Here is a 22,630-nt window from a genome sequence, read left to right as displayed (position 1 = left end):
TTGAAAGGAGGGTATAAGATGAACATCAACAAAAGCAAAACGGGGATAATGGAATGTAGTCGAATCAAGTCGGGTGAAGCTAATTAGATTAGGAAATGAGACACTTAAAGTAGTAAAGGAGTTTTGCTATTTGGGGAGCGAAATAACTGATGATGGTCGAAGTAGAGAGGATATAAAATGTAGACTGGCAATGGCAAGGAAAGCGTTTCTGGAGAAGAGAAATTTGTTAACATCGAGTATAGATTTAAGTGTGAGGAAGTCGTTTCTGAAAGTATTTGTGTGGAGTGTAGCCATGTGTGGATGTGAAACATGGTCGATAAATAGTTTGGAAAAGAAAAGAATAGAAGCTTTAGAAACGTGGTGCTACAGAAGAATGTTGAAGGTTAGGCGGGTCGATCACATAACTAATGAGGAGGTATTGAATAGAATTGGGGAGAAGAGGAGTTTGTGGCACAGCTTGACTAGAAGAAGGGATCGGTTTGTAGGACATGTTCTGAGGCATCAAGGGATCACAAATTTAGTACTGATGGGCAGGGTGGAGGGTAAAAATCTTAGAGGGAGACCAAGAGATAAATACACTAAGCAGATTGAGAAGGATGTAGGCTGCAGTAGGTTCTGGGAGATGAAGAAGCTTGCACAGGACAGAGTAGCATGGAGAGCTGCATCAAACCAGTCTCAGGACTGAAAACCACAACAACAACAACAACAAGGTCTTAGAAAATTCAGGGTGATCATAAACAGTCTGAAGATCTTGGAAGGGTATTGCAGGGTAGGTTGTGATGACAAATTATCATTAAGAAAAAATTCCTATGGTCTGTGCCATCTACGAGTGAATTAAAATTGAAGTTAGCCAGTCACGCCGTTGCGCTCGTAAATTTAAGGGGACCACACCGTGGGTCAGGTCGAAAATAATCGACTTTCGGTTTTCATCATATTTCGATAGATTAAGGTTTTATTTAAGTACTCTGAAAAGGACTGTGCTGAAAAAAATGTTTTCGAGCATTTAAAGAGCATTTACCTACCACGTGTGTTTATGTGCTACGCCCACTTTTCTGTCATCCACTGTCAGCCCACCCACTGTCAACTCTAAGCCATATGGAGATGCCATTATTAGCAAAATATTATGTGTAGGCCATATTCAAAACGTTTGGGAACAAGGCTGTGAAAACTAACTGTTGATATGAGACGAAAGAAATTAGAAGATGGAAAATTGTTGACCGGACCATATCGGTTATCTAAAACTGAAATAGAAAACTTGCAGGTATACTATGGACAGGCAATTAGGAGAAATAAAGAAAATCTGGAGGCAATGAAGAGAGATGTTTGGGCCATATTCTTCACTAAGCCTTCTACTGATGATAAGCCATGTCATGGATTGTGTCCATCAGGAGAAAATTCCTGGTGCAAATACAATAGGGCTCAGGCAACTGGAGAATATTATTCCCACCGGCATCCTCTTCCTGCTGCTGTTATTACAGCAATTAAACCTATTTTCAGAGACTTGGCTCATCCTGACGTTCTAAGGAAATGTCTGCATGGGCAGACACAGAACCCAAATGAATGTTTCAACAGCATAATTTGGAATCGCCTTTCTAAAACTGTATTTTTAGGCATGCATACAGTGAAACTAGAAGTACATGGTGCTGTTGTTAAATTCAATTTTGGTAATATTGGAAAGGGTTGGGTACTGGAAAAGCTGGGATTTAATCCTGGTGAAAATATGATCACTGAGCTGCAACATTGCGATAAAATGATGATAGCCGATGCACACAGGTCTGCATCTAATATGGCCAAGAAAGCAAGAGAAACATCCAGGAAGGTGAAAAAGAAGCTGGAAAACCTGCTAGAGGCCAAAGAAGGGCCATAATATGCAGCAGGATAGTTTTAATTAACTGTAAGTAACAAATTTCAAAAGTTTTTTTCGTTAAAGTCAATTTCTCGCAAACTAAAATTTTCAGTACATATGCCCCATTATTTCAGAAACTATCATAGATAAATTAATGAAATTTTCAGAGACTCTGCATAACATAAAAAGCCACCTCTGGTACTACATTTATTAATACTCCCCCATTAGGAAGTTCACAAATAACATTTTGTGCAGAAAAAACTTAATGTTAATTGTTAATAAATTTAAAAAAGTATTTCTTAAAAACTATAAAATGGATACAGTAGATTTTAGTACAGTTGACTCTGTTATCATCATGTAACATACAGTAAAAATATTAAGGTCCTGCATCAAACAGTTTTTTTCAGAAATGGGTCAAATACTTGCCTAAATTAACATGGGTTAGATAGACAGGGTGTGCTCCCCTTAAGCAGCCCGCCAGGTACAGCTAGTGTCAGTTGTTCTCATAACGTAGATGATCTGGCACGAGACTGCGCAGCCTTTCACTCACCTTCGATCCTCGTTACCGTGTTTTGTCCATTTTCTGTGTCGCTCTCTTGATCGGTTTTAGGAAATCGTACACTAACATCGCAGACGTATGGTTGACGATGCATGGAAGTTTGGCTCTGGCCGTGAGTCGTGCACGGATAACCAAATGGTAAGGCGACCGCTCGCGATAAGTGGGATGTCAGGGTTCGAGTCCCGGTCCGGCACAAATTCTACTGTCGTTGTTTCATCCTACAGCTGATGCTTGTCCTCATTTGCAAGTGGAAATCATTTAATGTATACGAAGAATATGTTGACAATGTCTCTGGCAGGCCACTTGAATTTGATCGCTCAACGTTCTAATTAACTCGGAAACGGTGCAACGCATCGAATTTCTTTCTTAACAACTATTTCTCAGCACAGCCTACCCTGCAACTCCGTCCAAGTTTTTCAGACTGTTTCTGACCACCCAGTGTGATCTACGATCAGTTAACAAACTACGTAACCACAAGCAGCCTACTGGACGTATAAGAATCACGCTTTCGTAAACATCGCAGCACAATATGTGCCTCAATAAACATAACAGATGATGTGAAGGTTGCCTTGGATGCACAAGAGGCGACCATCACATGCTTTTTAGACTTCAGCAAAGGCTTTGGCACAGTCGACTTCGACATTTTACAGGTCAAACTTAGCAGCCTAAATTTCTCGCCTTGTGCAGCACAATGTTTCCCGTTATACCTGACGTGTCGCCAGCAATGCGTCGTGTTCGGTACCATAAAGTGTCAATGGAGGCAGGTATCAGCCGTCCCCCAAGGCTCAGTATTAGGTCCTATACTCTTTTTATTGGAAGTCAGTGGTATGAAATCAGCTTTGTTCTATTGCAAGTATGACATGTATGCTGATGACCTCCACTTGTACCTAAGTGCAAAACTAATAAACCTGAAGAGATCCATCGAGCATTTCAATACTGACCAGTGTGCACTATCAAAATGGGCATAGAATATAAGTTTAAAACTCCACCCACCCAAAATCCATGCTGCACTGTTTGGTCATTCTACACTCATCAGCCCAAAAATATTGGGAATTGTTACATCTGTCGTAAATGGGACAAATATCAACTTCTCTCCGTCAATAAAGGGTCCAGGGATACTAATAGATCTAAATTCCACTGAGCACGTAACTGCATTATGTGAGAAGGCATCAGTCTCTCTGCATGTCCTACAAAAATATGAAATGATCTTCCCTCTTGATTAAAAAAAAAATTGTACAAACACTTATTTTTCCAGTACTTGATTGCAGTATTATTATTATTATTATGAAAGAAGACGCCTGGAGCTGGCTATCAACGCCTGCGATCGACATATCTACGACGCTCGACTCTTTGATCATAGTTCACCATCATACGCACAGCTATCCTTCCTGCGTGCAGACATACGGAGAGATTTTTATACACTCTGTCTCCTACATTCTCTTATAAACGTACATAGTCCCTCATATCTCTCCCTGACCTTAACGCTCTTGCCTGAACAACATGGCAGAAACATCAGTTTCCATCAGTGCAAAAACCTTTCTATCCCATTTCATCGCTCAGTCACTTTCTCGAAGTCCTTTTCAGTACAGGGGTCCCGAATCTGGAATAGCCTCCTGCATTATACTAGAGAACTGAATAACCTGTCCAGTTTGAAAAGGCAGTTAATGACATTTCTACTGAAGCCACAGTAATGGCTACCATTGTTTCTGCACGCACTCGTTACCCCTTTACATACTTCTTTTCAGCCAGATCTTCCTCATTTCCAAGCGTTGTTACATCATGCAGTCTCCTTAATTTTCTTCCCTAGAACTCGGTATATCAGGGAATATCTATTTTGTACACCAATAAATTCTTTCTATATACGCCGTTATTATTATTATTATTGTCAATATTATTATTATTATTATTTCTTTCTTGTCTCAGACGTTATGTCTGGTTAAAAATGGAAGGTGACGCGGACCTTGATCAAGCGTGACTTCCTTTTAACTGTACGGTATATGTTACATTGCATTTAGGAACTTTCGGGTAATTGAACAAGTGTCAATAATTACAGATTTCTGTAGTTGTATATATAAGTTTGGATGTAGCTGTATTGCATTGATGTACTGGTGGATATTGTGTGGTATGACTCCTGTAGTTGATAGTATAATTGGTATAATGTCAACTTTATCCTGATGCCACATGTCCTTGACTTCCTCAGCCAGTTGGATGTATTTTTCAATTTTTTCTCCTGTTTTCTTTTGTATATTTGTTGTATTGGGTATGGATATTTCGATTAGTTGTGTTAATTTCTTCTTTTTATTGGTGAGTATGATGTCAGGTTTGTTATGTGGTGTTGTTTTATCTGTTATAATGGTTCTGTTCCAGTATAATTTGTATTCATCGTTCTCCAGTACATTTTGTGGTGCATACTTGTACGTGGGAACATGTTGTTTTATAAGTTGATGTTGTAAGGCAAGCTGTTGATGTATTATTTTTGCTACATTGTCATGTCTTCTGGGGTAGTCTGTATTTGCTAGTATTGTACATCCACTTGTGATGTGATCTACTGTTTCTATTTGTTGTTTGCAAAGTCTGCATTTATCTGTTGTGGTATTGGGATCTTTAATAATATGCTTGCTGTAATATCTGGTGTTTATTGTTTGATCCTGTATTGCAATCATGAATCCTTCCGTCTCACTGTATATATTGCCTTTTCTTAGCCATGTGTTGGATTCGTCTTGATCGATGTGTGGCTGTGTTAGATGATACGGATGCTTGCCATGTAGTGTTTTCCTTTTCCAATTTACTTTCTTCGTATCTGTTGATGTTATGTGATCAAAATTGTTGTAGAAGTGGTTATGAAATTGCAGTGGTGTAGCCGATGTATTTATATGAGTGATTGCTTTGTGTATTTTGCTAGTTTCTGCTCGTTCTATAAAGAATTTTCTTAAATTGTCTACCTGTCCATAATGTAGGTTTTTTATATCGATAAATCCCCTTCCTCCTTCCTTTCTGCTTAATGTGAATCTTTCTGTTGCTGAATGTATGTGATGTATTCTATATTTGTGGCATTGTGATCGTGTAAGTGTATTGAGTGCTTCTAGGTCTGTGTTACTCAATTTCACTACTCCAAATGAGTAGGTCAATATTGGTATAGTATAAGTATTTATAGCTTTTGTCTTGTTTCTTGCTGTCAATTCTGTTTTCAGTATTTTTGTTAGTCTTTGTCTATATTTTTCTTTTAGTTCTTCTTTAATACTTGTATTATCTATTCCTATTTTTTGTCTGTATCCTAGATATTTATAGGCATCTGTTTTTTCCATCGCTTCTATGCAGTCGCTGTGGTTATCCAATATGTAATCTTCTTGTTTAGTGTGTTTTCCCTTGACTATGCTATTTTTCTTACATTGTCTGTTCCAAAAGCCATATTTATATCATTGCTGAATACTTCTGTTTTCTTTGCTAATTGGTTGAGTTGTTGATTTGTTGCTGCCAGTAGTTTTAGATCATCCATGTATAGCAGATGTGTGATTTTGTGTGGGAATGTTCCAGTAATATTGTATCCATAATTTGTATTATTTAGCATGTTGGATAGTGGGTTCAGAGCAAGGCAGATCCAGAAAGGACTTAATGAGTCTCCTTGGTATATTCCACGCTTAATCTGTATTGGCTGTGATGTGATATTATTTGAATTTGTTTGGATATTAAGTGTGGTTTTCCAATTTTTCATTACTATGTTTAGGAACTGTATCAATTTAGGATCTACTTTGTATATTTCCAATATTTGTAGTAACCATGAGTGGGGTACACTATCAAAAGCTTTTTGGTAATCAATGTATGCGTAGTGTAGCGACCTTTGTTTAGTTTTAGCTTGATATGTCACCTCTGCATCTATTATCAGTTGCTCTTTACATCCTCGTGCTCCTTTGCAACAGCCTTTTTGTTCTTCATTTATAATTTTGTTCTGTGTCGTATGTGTCATTAATTTCTGTGTAATGACTGAAGTTAATATTTTGTATATTGTTGGTAGGCATGTTATGGGGCGATATTTAGCTGGGTTTGCTGTGTCTGCTTGATCTTTAGGTTTCAGATAAGTTATTCCTTGTGTAAGTGTATCAGGGAATGTGTATGGGTCTGCAATGTAACTGTTAAATAATTTAGTTAGATGTGAATGTGTTGAGGTGAATTTCTTTAGCCAGAAATTTGCTATTTTATCTTTTCCAGGGGCTTTCCAATTATGAGTAGAATTAATTGCTTGGGTGACTTCATGTTGCAAAATTATCACTTCAGGCATTTGTGGTATCATCTTGTACGTATCTGTTTCTGCTTGTATCCACCGTGCATGCCTGTTACGTTGTACCGGGTTTGACCATATGTTGCTCCAGAAGTGTTCCATGTCTGTTATGTTTGGTGGATTGTCTATTTTATTATTATTATTATTATTATTATTTTTATTACTGGAAGCAGCAGTACTAGAAATACTGCCAGTATTAAATTTATTCTCTCTTAGTCAGTACAATTTATTCACATTGTCTCTACAGACACTCGTACCACTTAATTACTATTTGTCGTATTAAAATTATTGTTTTTATTAGGTAGCTATGATATAAAATAGTTACTGTGTGTGTGTGAAACCCTGATCCTACGTAAGAGAGGGGCCGAAGGCCCTAATGTGACTGGGTTGAAGAAACAAAGTAAAAAAAAAGTGAAAACTCTAAACTGCCGTAACCCTGTCTATGGGTCTCCCTGGTGGCCTACGTCCACATTCTGCAATCGAATTTATGGCGTATGCCGGGGGGGGGGGGGGGGGGGGCGTGTATTTCAGGCACAAATATTATTTGTCGCCTCCTCTGTTCCAATCGCATGTGGTGTTTAGGAAGAACGACTGCCTATAAACCTCAAGATGAGTTCTAATTTCTCTGATTTCCTCGTCACGGTCATTTCGCGAGACATGTACAGGGAGAAGTAACAGGTCCACCGACTCATTGTGGAACTTACGCACCTTTTATACCTGTCTTGTAGCGTCTGCCACAAGAGTCTGTTTAGCATATCCGTAACTATCTCGCACTGACTAAACAATTCAATCAGGATACTTGCTGCTCTTCGTCGGAGCTTTTCCATGTCTCCTATTAATCCACTGTGGCAATGGTCCCAGACTGATGAACAGTGTCTCACATCTATATAGCGAGTTAGCATTCTTTGTGTTGCTAGTAGAACTATTAATTCGGAACATTTTTTGGCGCTGCACGATCCCTTTTCCCAATCCTAAAAGAAACATAGACTTTGCTAAAAAGTTTCTTTCTAAAAGCATTAGACTCTTGCGCAAATCTTTGTTCCTCTGATGTCTGCAAACGTCAGGTCCCAGCGATTAATTCATCTTGTAAGGTACTCACAATAGTGCCCCAACTGCACAGGCCAGCAACAAGCCTTTAGGCGCTCAGTCGCTCGTCTGTAGTATCGATCCAGAAAGTGTCTACTGCGTCATTATGTAGCAAGTTATTCCGGTTTCTCTGTTTGTTCCTGCAGGTAAATTGGAGTTCCCCCGTAAGGACACACGGCAATTTTTATTAAGGAAAAGATTTGCTACTCTAGTCCACGTAACAATGTTGTAGAACAGAAACAAGTCCACTTAGTTACAGAAAGTTATTGATGTTACAGTCTCTTTGCAGTTAAAATGTTAGCCTTGCCCTTTTACAGCCAACGGCCGTGCCACAGTGACAACACCAGATCCCGTCAGACTACCGAAGTTAATCGCCGTCTAAGGCGCTGCAGTCATGGACTGTGCGGCTGGTCCCGGCGGAGGCTCGAGTCCTCCCTCGGGCATGGGTGTGTGTGTTTGTCCTTAAGATAATTTAGGTTAAGTAGTGTGTAAGCTTAGGGACTGATGACCTTAGCAGTTAAGGCCCACAAGATTTCACACACATCTGAACATTTTTTTATTCGACGTCGGGCTTGGCTATCACTTGAACAGGCTGGGTTGGCCGAGTGCTGTTGGTAAACGGGGTGCGCTGAATCCTTGTGAGGCAAATTGGGGAGCTACTGACTGAGAAGCAGTAGTTCTGATCTCGTAAACATTACAACGCCCGGGAGAGCTGAGCCCCTACATATCCGCATCTAATGACACTCATCGGTTGAGGATGACATTGATGTCGATCGGTACCGTTGGACCTTCCAAGGCCCGTTCGGACGGAGTTTAGTTTTAATGCCCTTTTACAAAATGGGATGCCTACCGCAGGCGTGGCTAAGAATTCGGTTCGCTGACCGTGCGCTGGCAAGAGCGCCTTAGCGCTCAGCGTGGGTGGCAAATGGTTCAAATGGCTCTGAGCACTATGGAACTCAACATCTTAGGTCATAAGTCCCCTAGAACTTAGAACTACTTAAACCTAACTAACCTAAGGACATCACACACACCCATGCCCGAGGCAGGATTCGAACCTGCGACCGTAGCAGTCCCGCGGTTTCGGACTGCAGCACCAGAACCGCACGGCCACCGCGGCCGGCTGGGTGGCACATTCCCCCCGCAGCCACTACATGCTGTTTGTTCACAAAGTGGGAGAAGAGTGGGAAACTGCGAACACGCCGCATTTAAATGGCAATGCAGTCGTACTACATACGCCTTGGTTTTTATATTTCACATTTCTCAACAACATTGATCAAAAATAAAACAAATTTCAGTATTATTTATCTTTGGCACGCTGGAGACGTAATATCACTTTTATCTGGTACAAAAGGACGGCATACGGACATATGCAGACAATTCCATCGATTTTCGCACCCAGGTTATCACATAAACGTAACTGTTGAAACGGTGCAGTAGTTTCCGCTCCATAAGCAGCAGGTTTCGCTGCTCGCTCGCACCGGGAAATACAAACGAAGGTGGCTCCGCCGCCACTTTTATTGCACGTCGCGGCCGGCCGCTGGTGCAACAGAACCCACGTGGACGGGTGGAAAGAAATGCGTCAGGCTTCATAATACGTATTAATATGTGTCGTGTATTATGCATTTCTTGTACGTGAATGTGAATCTGCACATGAACTTTCCTTATCCTCCTCACACCTTTCCATAACGCGTGGCCAAATCTCAATTGGGAAGTTGTTCTGCAGTATAGTAGTGCCAACCTTACTCCTGGGTAGGGGATCAGAGAGACAGCACAGGCAGGTAAAAGTCAAAGACTTTCCAGTGTCACAAGATTTGGGGTGGAGAGGTTGGTCACGGCCAAGTGGTTCGACCACCCCCTCCACAGGGGCCCAGGAAGACCTCCGGGTGCCCGCGATACTCTGGGAGAGTTACAGAAGACGGGTAAGTGAGCAGACGTGCCCTCAGTGCGTCTGTCTCAATGTTCGAGCATGGAAGAGAGGTATTTGAATATTTGTACTAATTCTTTTGTTTCCAGCTTCGGATTGTGTAAGGAAATGAATGTTCTCGTTTAATTTCGGAAATTTGACCCTCCCTGTGTTAATGTATCTGGTCCCAGTTTGCCTGTTATCCTACTCACATAGTGGATGTCCCATGTAAAATATTAGGAGACTTTGGTGGCATACATTTGGCCAACGCAATTCCGTCTTGCCCGTAGAAATGTGCGTGCAGATTAGTATATAATATACCCGAGCTATAAGTTGTAAAACTGTAATATCTGTAAATCGGAACAATTGCTGCAATCGCTGTAAAGTCGAGTGATAATGTTTAAAATAAATAGGTAATCAATTGTCACCAATCTTTAACATACCCTAAAAATCACATAGGAGTCAAGTTAAACGAATTCATTTAAAATGAAAGATATAGAATGCAGGGACCCACACAATAGCGTGTTAGCCCCCCAGCCGCTTGCCTAGTATCGTACAGAAAGGGCACGCTCTCTAGGTAACGCTCTCAAGCTCCCCTCCCCAGTTATCCGTTGCGCAATTTTCATTCAGGGCTTGACGACATCAACTTTCATCTGGCGTCCCTAGGCAAGGAGGTTTGAGGGTAATCTTTCACTGTTTTAGGTTCATAATCGAAAAAACGTGTTTCGGACACATATGTTGTTCGACATATTCTAGCACATTTGCAACCTCATTATGGAGACATGGAAACTATACCTGAGGAAAACAGGGTTGTCGTCTTGGACAGTTTTAACGTAAAAGGATTTGTCTATAAAACGGTAATTACTTCGCACATCTCCACATGCGCACGTGTACCCTCAGCTGAAATGGCAAACGGTGTCGAAAACAGCTTGAAAACGGATGTAAGATTAGCATTGTCCTCAAAACGTTTGGAAAACTATCCTTGTAATGATTTCAAGACCACAATGAATTTTTCAAACCTGACGTGTTCTTTAGCGCCAGTGGGCTCAGGGAACTGGATTTAATTTGTCAGAATGTGTCCTTTCCACAACGTGAATTTCTTTTTAAATGCATCCCCAGCAGATTAGAAAAAAAATTCTTTCTCACCTTGCAGTGTGTTACTGTGGGCGGTGTGCGGTCAAGTCCACTTAAAATGTGAGGTCCACATCCATTCCAGATGTTTCAATTTTCGTTTTTGCAGCCTTTTTTCTTCATATACTCAACAAAAGCGATTTTTAAATCTAAAAATCTTTCCAGGCAAGCGCTTTCACTTAAGCAGCGTATTTTTGAACAATATATAAAGCATCCACATTCTTCGTTCAGTTACACCGAAAACTGTCGCAGCTGACAGTGGAAAAATGTATGCGACTTCAAAAATTTTGCAGTACGTACCACCAGTTTCTTCACGTGAAGCATGTCTGTAAATTAGTGCAAAGTGCTTCTTGATGTACAGGACAATAAATCAAGCTAGTCGATCGTTGTAATTTTTTGCTCTTTCATTGTCAGCTAAATCTTTATATTCTTTCTGAATGTCTGTAACGTCGTTTCATAGAAAATTTGTAGTAAACGTCACTCATGCAACTGCAAAATATCTACTAAAAATTTTCATCATTCTCTTCTATCATTCGCATTCATTTTAAAGTCTTGCGGCTATAGATAGCTAGACTGCCTCTTTTTGTGCGGACAGCAACTAGACCTGTGAATGTCCTTTATACCACGAGCAAATAGCGAAGGATAAAGAGTGCTGACACCACTAGTCTGCCGAACTCAAAACAGTTGTGCCGATCAAAAAATTCCACACCACAATACTCAATGAAATGTCGCGCTGTTCCAAGTACTTCCGAGAAGGATCGAGCAAAGCCGAAACAGGCCGAGTCTTGGCCTGCATACAGCAGCCCATACACCCTGAACGCATGAAGTCTGGTACGCCGTGGTCGGGCCTGGCCTACCGTATTCAAGTTTACAATGTTCGACGCTGCGGATACGAAGAGATTCGGTTTCCACAACAATGTCCCAAGCATTGTGCAGACCATTAGTTCGATGCAAAAGGTTTCGGGACTTTGCTTTCTTATGGAACAGCACACAGTTCATCGAGGTAGCATGGAATCTCACATCCGCTAAACGTATGTCTCGTCCCTTACGCTGACACCTGGAACCAAAGACGTGGAAGTCGAGAGCAGACGTCCGTAGCGATTGTGTATATTGTCCAAGGATACTGTGAACACAACACACTCTCTGACAGTGTGTGAAGTGCACCTGCATCTATCGACCAGGTACGATTGCTGACCGCTGGCGTTTCCGCTCGTCTGTCGGGCGTGTTGCAGTCAGTCCAGGGGCTCGTGGAGTGGGGCGGGAACTACACACGCTCGCGCGGATCACATGGAGTCTAGCATGAATACGAAATTAGTGAGAGGCTTTTAGAATTGGCGAGAACAAGCAAGCCTCCTCTACACAGGTGGGTCACGTTCTTCTGATGACGTTGACAGTGTATATTATGATGAAAAAACACACCACAATTTCTGTGTTCAACTTCTTCCGGAAGCCGCTATGCTTACAGTGAAGCTCGCTACAGTACAAGATAAACAAATATGCTTACGACTCAGATGAGGACACAATATTCTGTTGCCTTGCTGCTCATGCAGAATGACGTTCGACAGCACCAACGACTACGTGGTGTACCAGTTAGCAAAACAAGTAGCAGAATAACATCGTCGTGACTACACTGAAGCGGCAAAGAAACTGGTATGGGCATGCGTATTCAAATACAGAGACATGTAAACAGGCAGAATGCGGCGATGCCTTCGGCAATACCTATATAAGGCAAAAGTGTCTGGCGCAGTTATAATCGGTTATTGCTGCTACAATGGTAAGTTATCAAGATTTAAGTGAGTTTAAACGTGGTGTTATAGCCGGCGCACGAGCGATGGGACACAGCATCTCCGAGGTAGCGATGAAGTGGGGATTTTCCCGTATGACCATTTCACGATTGTACCGCGAACATCAGGACCCCAGTGAAATATCAAATCTCCGACATCGCTCCGGCCGGAAAAAGATCCTTCTAGAACGAAGGATCGTTCAGCGTGACAGCGTGACAGCTGCAGATTCCAATGCTGGGCCGTGAACAAGTGTCAGCGTGCGAACCATTCAACGAAAAATCATCGATATGAGCTTTCGGAGCCGAAGGCCCACTCGTATCGTTGATGACTGCACGACACAAAGCTTTACGCCTCCCCTGGGCCCGTCAACATCGACATCGGACTGTTGATGACTGGAACGAGGTTGTATGGAGGGACGAGTCTCTTTCAACTTGTATCGAGCGGATGGACGTGACAGGCTATGGAGACAATCTCATGAATCCATGGGTGGTGCATGTCAACAGGGGCTGTTCAAGCTGGTGGAGGTTCCGTAATGGTGTGGGGCGAGTGCAGATGGAGTGATATGGGACCTCTGATACGCGTAGATACGACTCTGACAGATGACACGTACGATGCTGTCCCGTCACCTGCCTCCATTCATGTCCTTTGTGGTTTCCGACGGACTTAGGAAATCTGCGACACCTCATACGTCCAGAACTGCCACAGAGTGGTTTCAGGAACGCTCTTCTGAGTTTAAACACTTCCGGCAGGACGCTGTGGCCGAGCGGTTCTGGGCGCTTCAGTCTGGAACCGCGCGACCGCTACGGTCGCAGGTTCGAATCCTGCCTCGGGCATGGATGTGTGTGCTGTCCTTAGGTTAGTTAGGTTTAAGTAGTTCTAAGTTCTAGGGGACTGATGACCTCAGATGTTAAGTCCCATAGTGCTCAGAGCCATTTGAACCACAAACACTTCCGCTAGCCACCAAACTCTCCGGACACGAACATTATTGAGCATATCTGGGGTGCCTTGCAACGTGTTGCTCAGAAGAGATCTCCACCTCCTCGTGTGCTTACGGAATTATGGGCAGCCCTGTAGGATTCAAGGTGTCAGTTCCGTCCAGCGCTACTTCACACATTAGTCGAGTCCATGCCGTGTCGTGTTGCGGCACTTCTGCCTCCTCGCGGGGTCCTACACTGTAGCAGTTTCTTTGTCTCTTCAGTGAATGATAGAGGAAGTCAAATCGTCGACGCTTCTCTAAGAGATAAAGGCATTTAACCACGTTGCGTACACAGACGTGTGTGTGTTTGGGGGGGGGGGGGGCAATTGGAGCCTTATGACACAAATTTTAATAACTTATCTGCAATTGACTATATCACTCAGAGAGATAAGTGATGGCTCATTGCTGACCTCTACTATTACATACAAAAGAACAATCTTATAAAGCTTGAGGTACATTTTTCTGACGTTCAAACTGTGTTTGAGCAAAGGTTCTTGAGAAGTAAAGCCAGATTTGCACGTGAGTGCTGGCGTTGAAAGTCATTTAACCAATACATTGGTATTAAAATGACATAGAGCAACTAGGTATCTTACACAGTAATTGAAATTATGACTATTATTTATTGTGTGTATCGTGTTACGTATTTTGTTGTTGCGTCAATTGCGTTGTTTCGTGTACTCTGCTTTGTAGTTGGTCTAAAATGTTGTAAATCAATAAGTGTTGCTGTCCACTTTTATTCAACACTAGCTCTACCCGGTCACGTGTTCTTGTTGCTTAGTGTGGGCCATCTGCTCCTCTCCCTCTCTCTGTCTATCGCATCCCCCCCTCCATCTTCTCCTCCCACTCTCTCTCCATCTCCTCCTGCCCCTCTGTCCATCTCCTCCTCTCGTTTCCATTCCCTATGTCAATTTCCTCCCATCCCTCTGTTCATCTCCTCTTCCCTCCGTTCTCTAACCTAGAGCCTTGTTTTCCGTTACTGAAAATTGAAATATGTAGTCCGAATTTTTAACAGGGTATCCTTTAAAATTTGTGGTAAATTTCTCAAGATTTTGTAGAGATTTTTAATAACACTGTCCCCCCCCCCCCCCCCGCCCACTCATCTCTCTCTCTCTCCCTAATAGGCGCGTATTCGAATGCAACGTTTTGTCAAAATTTCGAGTCCATCGAATGGCTACTTTTCAAGTTTGGCAAACATAAACAAAGCGGGCTGGACTTCTATATACGTAAAGATAACTGACCTGTGGCGCACATAATATTAATCTAAGATTTAGAAAAGGCACTAATTCGGGTCCAGGATTGAACCAGGAACTGCTATGTGAGCAAAATTGCAAATTAGTGGGCATATGCACATTCTCGTCTCTGTCCAGGTCTTAATCAAATCAACTGTATCAGAAAGCCTTTTGTGTGGATCTTTCAGAGCAGTGAGACCGTATTTCAGTTACTATCTGGTGCAAAGCTAAAATTTTTACTCTTTCTGTTGGATTTAACGCAGGTCGCAATTACCGAGCTTTTTGTTGTTGCTCTGCTACGATTCACACGTTGAGTACGTAGACTGGACTGTAGTGTAGTGTACTCTGAACTGTTGTGTTGGAATAGTTCTAAGACTCGCCTGTTTTACAGCACAGTTTTCTAGTAACGGTAATTACACTACTGGCCATTAAAATTGCTACACCAAGAAGAATGCAGATGATAGACGGGTATTCATTGGACAAATATATTATACTGGAACTAATATGTGGTTACATTTTCACGCAATTTGGGTGCATAGATCCTGAGAAATCAGTACCCAGAACAACCACCTCTGGCCATAATAACGGCCTTGATACGCCTGGGCATTGAGTCAAACAGAGCTTGGATGGCGTGTACAGGTATAGCTGACCATGCCCCTTCAACACGATAGCACAGTTCATCAAGAGTAGTGACTGGCGTATTGTGACGAGCCAGTTGCTCGGCCACCATTGACCAGACGTTTTCAGTTGGTGAGAGATCTAGAGAATGTGTTGGCCAGGGCATCAGTCGAAGATTTTCTGTATCCAGAAAGGCCCGTACAGGACCTGCAACATGCGGTCGTGCATTATCCGGCTGAAATGTAGGATTTCGCAGGGATCGAGTGAAGGGTAGAGCCACGGGTCGTAACACGTCTGAAATGTAACGTCCACTGTTCAAAGTGCCGTCAGTGCGAACAAGAGGTGACCGAGACGTGTAACCCATGGCACCCCATATTATCACGCCGGGTGATACGCCAGTATGGCGATGACGAATACACGCTTCCAATGTGCGTTCACCGCAGTGTCGCCAAACACGGATGCGACCATCGTGATGCTGTAAACAGAACCTGGATTCATCCTAAAAACTGACATTTTGCCATTCGTGCACCCAGGTTCGTCGTTGAGTACACCATCGCAGGCGCTCCTGTCTGTGATGCAGCGTCAAGGGTAACCGCAGCCATGGTCTCCGAGCTGATAATCCATGCTGCTGCAAACGTCGTCGAACTGTTCGTGCAGATGGTTGTTGCCGTGCAGATGTCCCCATCTGTTGACTAGGGATCGAGATGTGGCTGCACGATCCGTTACAGCCATGCGGATAAGATGCCAGTCATCTCTACTGCTAGTGATACGAGGCCGTTGGGATCCAGCACGGCGTTCCGTATTACCATCCTGAACCCACCGATTCCATATTCTGCTAACAGTCATTGGATCTCGACCAACGCGAGCATCAATGTCGCGATACGATAAAGCACAATCGCGATAGGCTGAAATCCGACCTTTATCAATGTCGGAATCGTTACGGTACGCATTTCTCCTCCTTACACGAGGCATCACAACAACGTTTCACCAGGCAACGCCGGTCAACTGCTGTTTGTGTATGAGAAATCGGTTGGGAAATTTCCTCATGTAATCACGTTGTAGGTGTCGCCACCGGCGCCAACCTTGTGTGAATGCCCTGGAAAGCTAATCGTTGACATATCACAGCATCTTCTTCCTGTCTGTTAAATTTCGTGTCTGTAGCACGTCATCTTTGAGGTGTAGCAGTTTTAATTACCAGTAGTGTAATATACGTTCTGGCGGTTCTACTGAGTTGGAGTTGCATGTTCGTCTGGAGACTCTGCTGGCCTTCATAACCACGCATAATTAATAAGTCCACTCCAGCCTTTGCATCGCAAACTCTCTGGATGAAGCGAGAAAAGTCACCTGTCTGTATAGAAGCAGTCTCGCATATGCGGATGACTTAGTTGTGACGGCAGATTCGACTGAAAGTTTGCAAAGTAATATTTCAGAGCTAGATCAGAAATGTAAGGACTATGTATGAAGATTAGCATCTCCAAAACGAAAGTAATGTCAGTGGGAAAGAGATATAAACGGATTGAGTGCCAAATAGGAGGAACAATGTTAGAACAGGTGGACGGTTTCAAGTACTTAGGATGCATATTCTCACAGGATGGCAACATAGTGGAAGAACTGGAAGCGAGGTGTAGCAAAGCTAATGCAGTGAGCGCTCAGCTACGATCTACTCTCTTTTGCAAGAAGGTAGTCAGTACCAAGACTAAGCTATCTGTGCACCGTTCAATCTTTCGACCAACTTTGTTGTATGGGAGCGAAAGCTGGGTGGATTCAGGTTACTTTATCAATAAGGTTGAAGTCGGATATGAAAGAAGCTAGGATGATTGCAGGTACTAGTAGATGGGAACAATGGCAGGAGTGTGTCCACAATGAGGAAATCAAAGAAAAACTGGGAATGAACTCTATAGATGTAGCAGTCAGGGCGAACAGGCTTAGATGGTGGGGTCATGTTACACGCATGGGAGAAGCAAGGTTACCCAAGAGACTCACGGGTTCAGCAGTAGAGGATAGGAGGAGTCGGGGTAGACCAAGGAGAAGGTACCTGGATTCGGTTAAGAATGATTTTGAAGTACGAGGGCAGTTCAATAAGTAATGCAACACTTTTTTTTCTCGGCCAATTTTGGTTGAAAAAACCGGAAATTTCTTGTGGAATATTTTCAAACATTCCCACTTCGTCTCGTATAGTTTCATTGACTTCCGACAGGTGGCAGCGCTGTACGGAGCTGTTAAAATGGCGTCTGTAACGGATGTGCGTTGCAAACAACGGGCAGTGATCGAGTTTCTTTTGGCGGAAAACCAGGGCATCTCAGATATTTATAGGCGCTTGCAGAATGTCTACGGTGATCTGGCAGTGGACAAAAGCAAGGTGAGTCGTTGGGCAAAGCGTGTGTCATCATCGCCGCAAGGTCAAGCAAGACTGTCTGATCTCCCGCGTGCGGGCCGGCCGTGCACAGCTGTGACTCCTGCAATGGCGGAGCGTGCGAACACACTCGTTCGAGATGATCGACGGATCACCATCAAACAACTCAGTGCTCAACTTGACATCTCTGTTGGTAGTGCTGTCACAATTGTTCACCAGTTGGGATATTCGAAGGTTTGTTCCCGCTGGGTCCCTCGTTGTCTAACCGAACACCATAAAGAGCAAAGGAGAACCATCTGTGCGGAATTGCTTGCTCGTCATGTGGCTGAGGGTGACAATTTCTTGTCAAAGATTGTTACAGGCGATGAAACATGGGTTCATCACTTCGAACCTGAAACAAAACGGCAATCAATGGAGTGGCGCCACACCTACTCCCCTACCAAGAAAAAGTTTAAAACCATACCCTCAGCCGGTAAAGTCATGGTTACAGTCTTCTGGGATGCTGAAGGGGTTATTCTGTTCGATGTCCTTCCCCATGGTCAAACGATCAACTCTGAAGTGTATTGTGCTACTCTTCAGAAATTGAAGAAACGACTTCAGCGTGTTCGTAGGCACAAAAATCAGAACGAACTTTTCCTTCTTCATGACAACGCAAGACCTCACACAAGTATTCGCACCCGAGAGGAGCTCACAAAACTTCAGTGGACTGTTCTTCCTCATGCACACTACAGCCCCGATCTCGCACCGTCGGATTTCCATATGTTTGGCCCAATGAAGGACGCAATCCGTGGGAGGCACTACGCGGATGATGAAGAAGTTATTGATGCAGTACGACGTTGGCTCCGACATCGACCAGTGGAATGGTACCGCGCAGGCATACAGGCCCTCATTTCAAGGTGGCGTAAGGCCGTAGCATTGAATGGAGATTACGTTGAAAAATAGTGTTGTGTAGCTAAAAGATTGGGGAATAACCTGGTGTATTTCAATGCTGAATAAAACAACCCCTGTTTCAGAAAAAAAATGTGTTGCATTACTTATTGAACTGCCCTCGTAGTAGGCTTAACATCAGAAGAGGCACCAATGTTAGCATGGAGGAATTTTATAAGGGGGACTATGCTCCAGATTGAACGCTGAAAGGCATAATCAGTCTTAAATGATGATGATGATGATATTACAGGTTTCTAGAGCTTGTAGAGGAGACTCTTTACGAGTAGATGAAGTTTCGATAAGGAACCCACGGCCGGAAATTACCATTTGGATGTAAAATAAGTTTGGAGATCAGATTAGTTTCAAATCCCCCGCGTCACGGTACCTGTTTAGTCTACAGGAGCCTGCGGCATGGAGGGTGTTTAGGTTGCTCGTCTTAGGCTGGTCTTCTATGTGACGAAGGAGGTCCTCTGCAGAGTCGAGAGAGCGGAGCATCCATAGAACACCACTGTTTCTTTCTTTCGCTTACGCCATAGTCCCGCAGCGATCGCAGGGTCGGCATTGTTAGAAACGGATTTGGTGTCAGTTTTAGGGGTGGCCGGATGCCCTTCCTGCCGCCACCCCGTACCCCCCAGGACGGAATTAGTGTACCGCATCTGTTTGCGTCTAGTGTAAATCGCGTAATAGTGCGGACTTGTTTCAAATGTCTGCGACGCGTGTAACTGAGGCGCAACGTGGGGACCAGCCCGGTATTCATCTAGCGGGATATGGAAAACCGCCTAAAAACCACATCCAGGCTGGCCGGCACACCGGCCCTCGTCGTTAATCCGCCAGGCGGATTCAACCTGGGGCCGGTGCGCCTACCCGAGTCCAGGAAGCAGCGCGTTAGCGTGCTCGGCTACCCTGGCGGGTCCATAGAACACCATTGTCTACCCTCCTAAGTGAGAACGTGCAAGTATCTCGCAGCTGTGGTTGCAATCCGACGAAAATGGTTTTTCGTGTCGTAATTCCACCAGGGATTGAAGACGGAGTCCTCTTATAAGTTTATGTGCGTACCGTGAAGTGGGAGATAGAAAATGATCCGATCTTCAAAATTATTGTACATCTAGACGGCACATATCCGGACATGGATTGCTTACAAAACTTTATCTACTAAGTCCCCTCCATAACCTCTAAAAATCAGTAATAGGAATTGCGAAACATCCTGTATACAGACACAAGCGCATATAATTATGAACTTACAATATACTCAGCAGACAATAAAATAGTACATTAATGCAGCTCTAAATTCGTATCTTTAGATGTAAAAGAATCCGCTACATACGTATTAAAAACTATATGTCTATGTAAAACAATGTCACTACTTGAAACTAAAGTTTTGACTTATTCGGGAGGAGCATTAGCAATTTCACAGTTTCGAGTGAGAGGTCCGTAGTGTGCTAGTGACACAGTGGCAAGGAAAATTTTATTTAGATGTTAAATCATGCCACAGGCGCTGGTTTTGGATGGTCGCGACTGAAGGAGGTAAAGGTCCAGGCGGAAGTTCCCCTGGTCATGAGACAGCAAGACAATGTCGCTGTGAAACATCCGCGGCTCTTCTTGTTCTCTTCCATTGCGACTGGGAAGACTACGATGTCAGTGAAGAGCCTGCCTATAATCCTATGTCACGGTTGAAAGGCTGATTTCACTTTTTTCTAGAATGCGTCTTATTACTCTAAACGAAGTCGGATACCGGAATTTTATCGTATTTGCACTCGCTGGTCGGGACAGCATCCTTAGCTAGGGCGCTCTCCTTTTTGCATCGCTGGTGACTGCTCAGGCGTTTTTAATCCATAGCGGGAAAATCTGCACTATAGCTGTTTTCCGCAGTGCGCTTGACTGTATATGGAAGAGGATACTTTTGTTACCACTGGCTTCCCATGTTCTTATTGGACGTACGTCCCTGGAATTTCAAAAGCTTTTATTGCAGCGCACAGCTGATAAAGGTGGCCTATATGAAAACACAATTCTGCTGGAAACCACTATAGTTCGGTAAACATCTCGATGCTAGCTCCAAATACTCATACTGAATTTGGTCCTTCTTAAAATGCAAGCAATCCGCAAAAAACTTTTTTTCTTCTTGTCAGCAGTCACAATACTGTGTTAATGCAGTTATCAACGACCGTCTATCATGTACAAATTCGTTCATAAATGCGTAACTATTGTATCTTAGATTTAAACACCTTAATCTGGCGAACTTTGATCTCCCTCTACAATTTTTACACTCAGTTGTTCACCCCATTACGAAACTGACAGTCGGTTGATGCAACACAGTGTGTCCTATCAACAGAGGCATTCTTTTGTGAAGTTGTGCCATAAACCTCTTTGCTCCCTAATTTGATTCAGTACCTTCTCATTAGTTAATCGACTTACCCATCTGATCTACTGTGGCAACATATTTCAAAAGCTTTTGTTCTCCTCTTGCCCCTATTGATAGTCCACGTTTTCTTCCATATAAGAATACAGTCCAAACAAATACTTTCATAAGAGACCTCTAACACTTAAAAAATTTTGCTCGACGTTAATATCCTTCGTTTTCGATGAAATATTTTTTACCTCCTGCCAGTCTACGTTAACTTCTGCCAGCGTCAGTTATTTTGCCACCCAAACGGCAAAACGCATATACTACTTTAAGTGTCTGATTTGCTAATCAACTTCAGCGTGATTTGTCTTAACTGGGCTACAATGAACTGTTTTTTTTTTCTTGTCAGCAGTCACAATATTATGTTAATGCAGTTATCAACGACTGACTGTCTTGCACAAATTCGTTCATAAATGAATAACTATTGTATCTTAGATTTGGACCCCTTACTATGGCGAGCTTTGGTCTCCCTCTATAATTTTTACACTCAATTGTTCGCCCCATTACCAAATTTACAGTCGCTTGATGCAACACATCGTGTCCTATGAAGCGAGGCCTTCTTTCGTCAAGTTGTGCCATAAAGCTCTTTGCTCCCTAATTTGATTCAGTACGTTCTCATTAGTTATCGACTTATCCATCTGATCTACTGTAGCAACACATTTCAAAAGCTTTTGTTCTCCTTCAACTTCAAGTCTTATCCAAAATTTCCCTCAGTTTCCGTTACTGCTTGCACAGCGTACAGGTTGAATAACTTTGGGAATAGGCCACAGTTCTGTCTTACTCCCTTCTCAGTTACTCTGTTACCTTTATGTTCTTCGACTCTTATACCTGGAACATGGTTTCTGTACAATCTGTAGATAATCTTTCGCTGTATGATGACCAGAATACGAAAGAGTGTGCTGCAGTCAACATTGTCAACAGCTTTTTCTAAATTCACAAAAGCTGTTAGCGTGGAGCTGCCATTCTTCAACCTATCTTCTAAGCTAAGCCGCTGGGTCATTACTGGTTCGTGTGTTGCTACATTTCATCAGAACCCAAACTGCTCTTTCCTGAGGCTGGCTGCTACTGCGAACTTAGAGGCTACGTATTTGCTTCGCAGGCCAGATGGCATCTACACTACTGGCCATTAAAATTGCTACACCAAGAAGAAATGCAGATGATAAACGGGTATTCAATGGACAAATATATTATACTAGAACTGACATGTGATTACATTTTCACGCAATTTGGGTGCATAGATCCTGAGAAATCAGTACCCAGAACAACCACCTCTGGCCGTAATAACGACCTTGATATGCCTGGGCATTGAGTCAAACAGAGCTTGGATGGCGTGTACAGGTACAGCTGCGCATGCAGCTTCAACACGATACCACAGTTCATCAAGAGTAGTGACTGGCGTATTGTGACGAGCCAGTTGCTCGGCCACCATTGACAAGACGTTTTCAAATGGTGAGAGATCTGGAGAATGTGGTGGCCACGGCAGCAGTCGAACACGTTCTGTATCCGGAAAGTTCCGTTCAGAACCTGCAATATGCGGTCGT

Source organism: Schistocerca nitens, chromosome 7 (genome assembly GCF_023898315.1).
Source record: "Schistocerca nitens isolate TAMUIC-IGC-003100 chromosome 7, iqSchNite1.1, whole genome shotgun sequence".
In the NCBI taxonomy this organism is placed as follows: Eukaryota; Metazoa; Arthropoda; class Insecta; order Orthoptera; family Acrididae; genus Schistocerca; species Schistocerca nitens.
Note: the sequence above shows the minus strand (reverse complement) of the source record.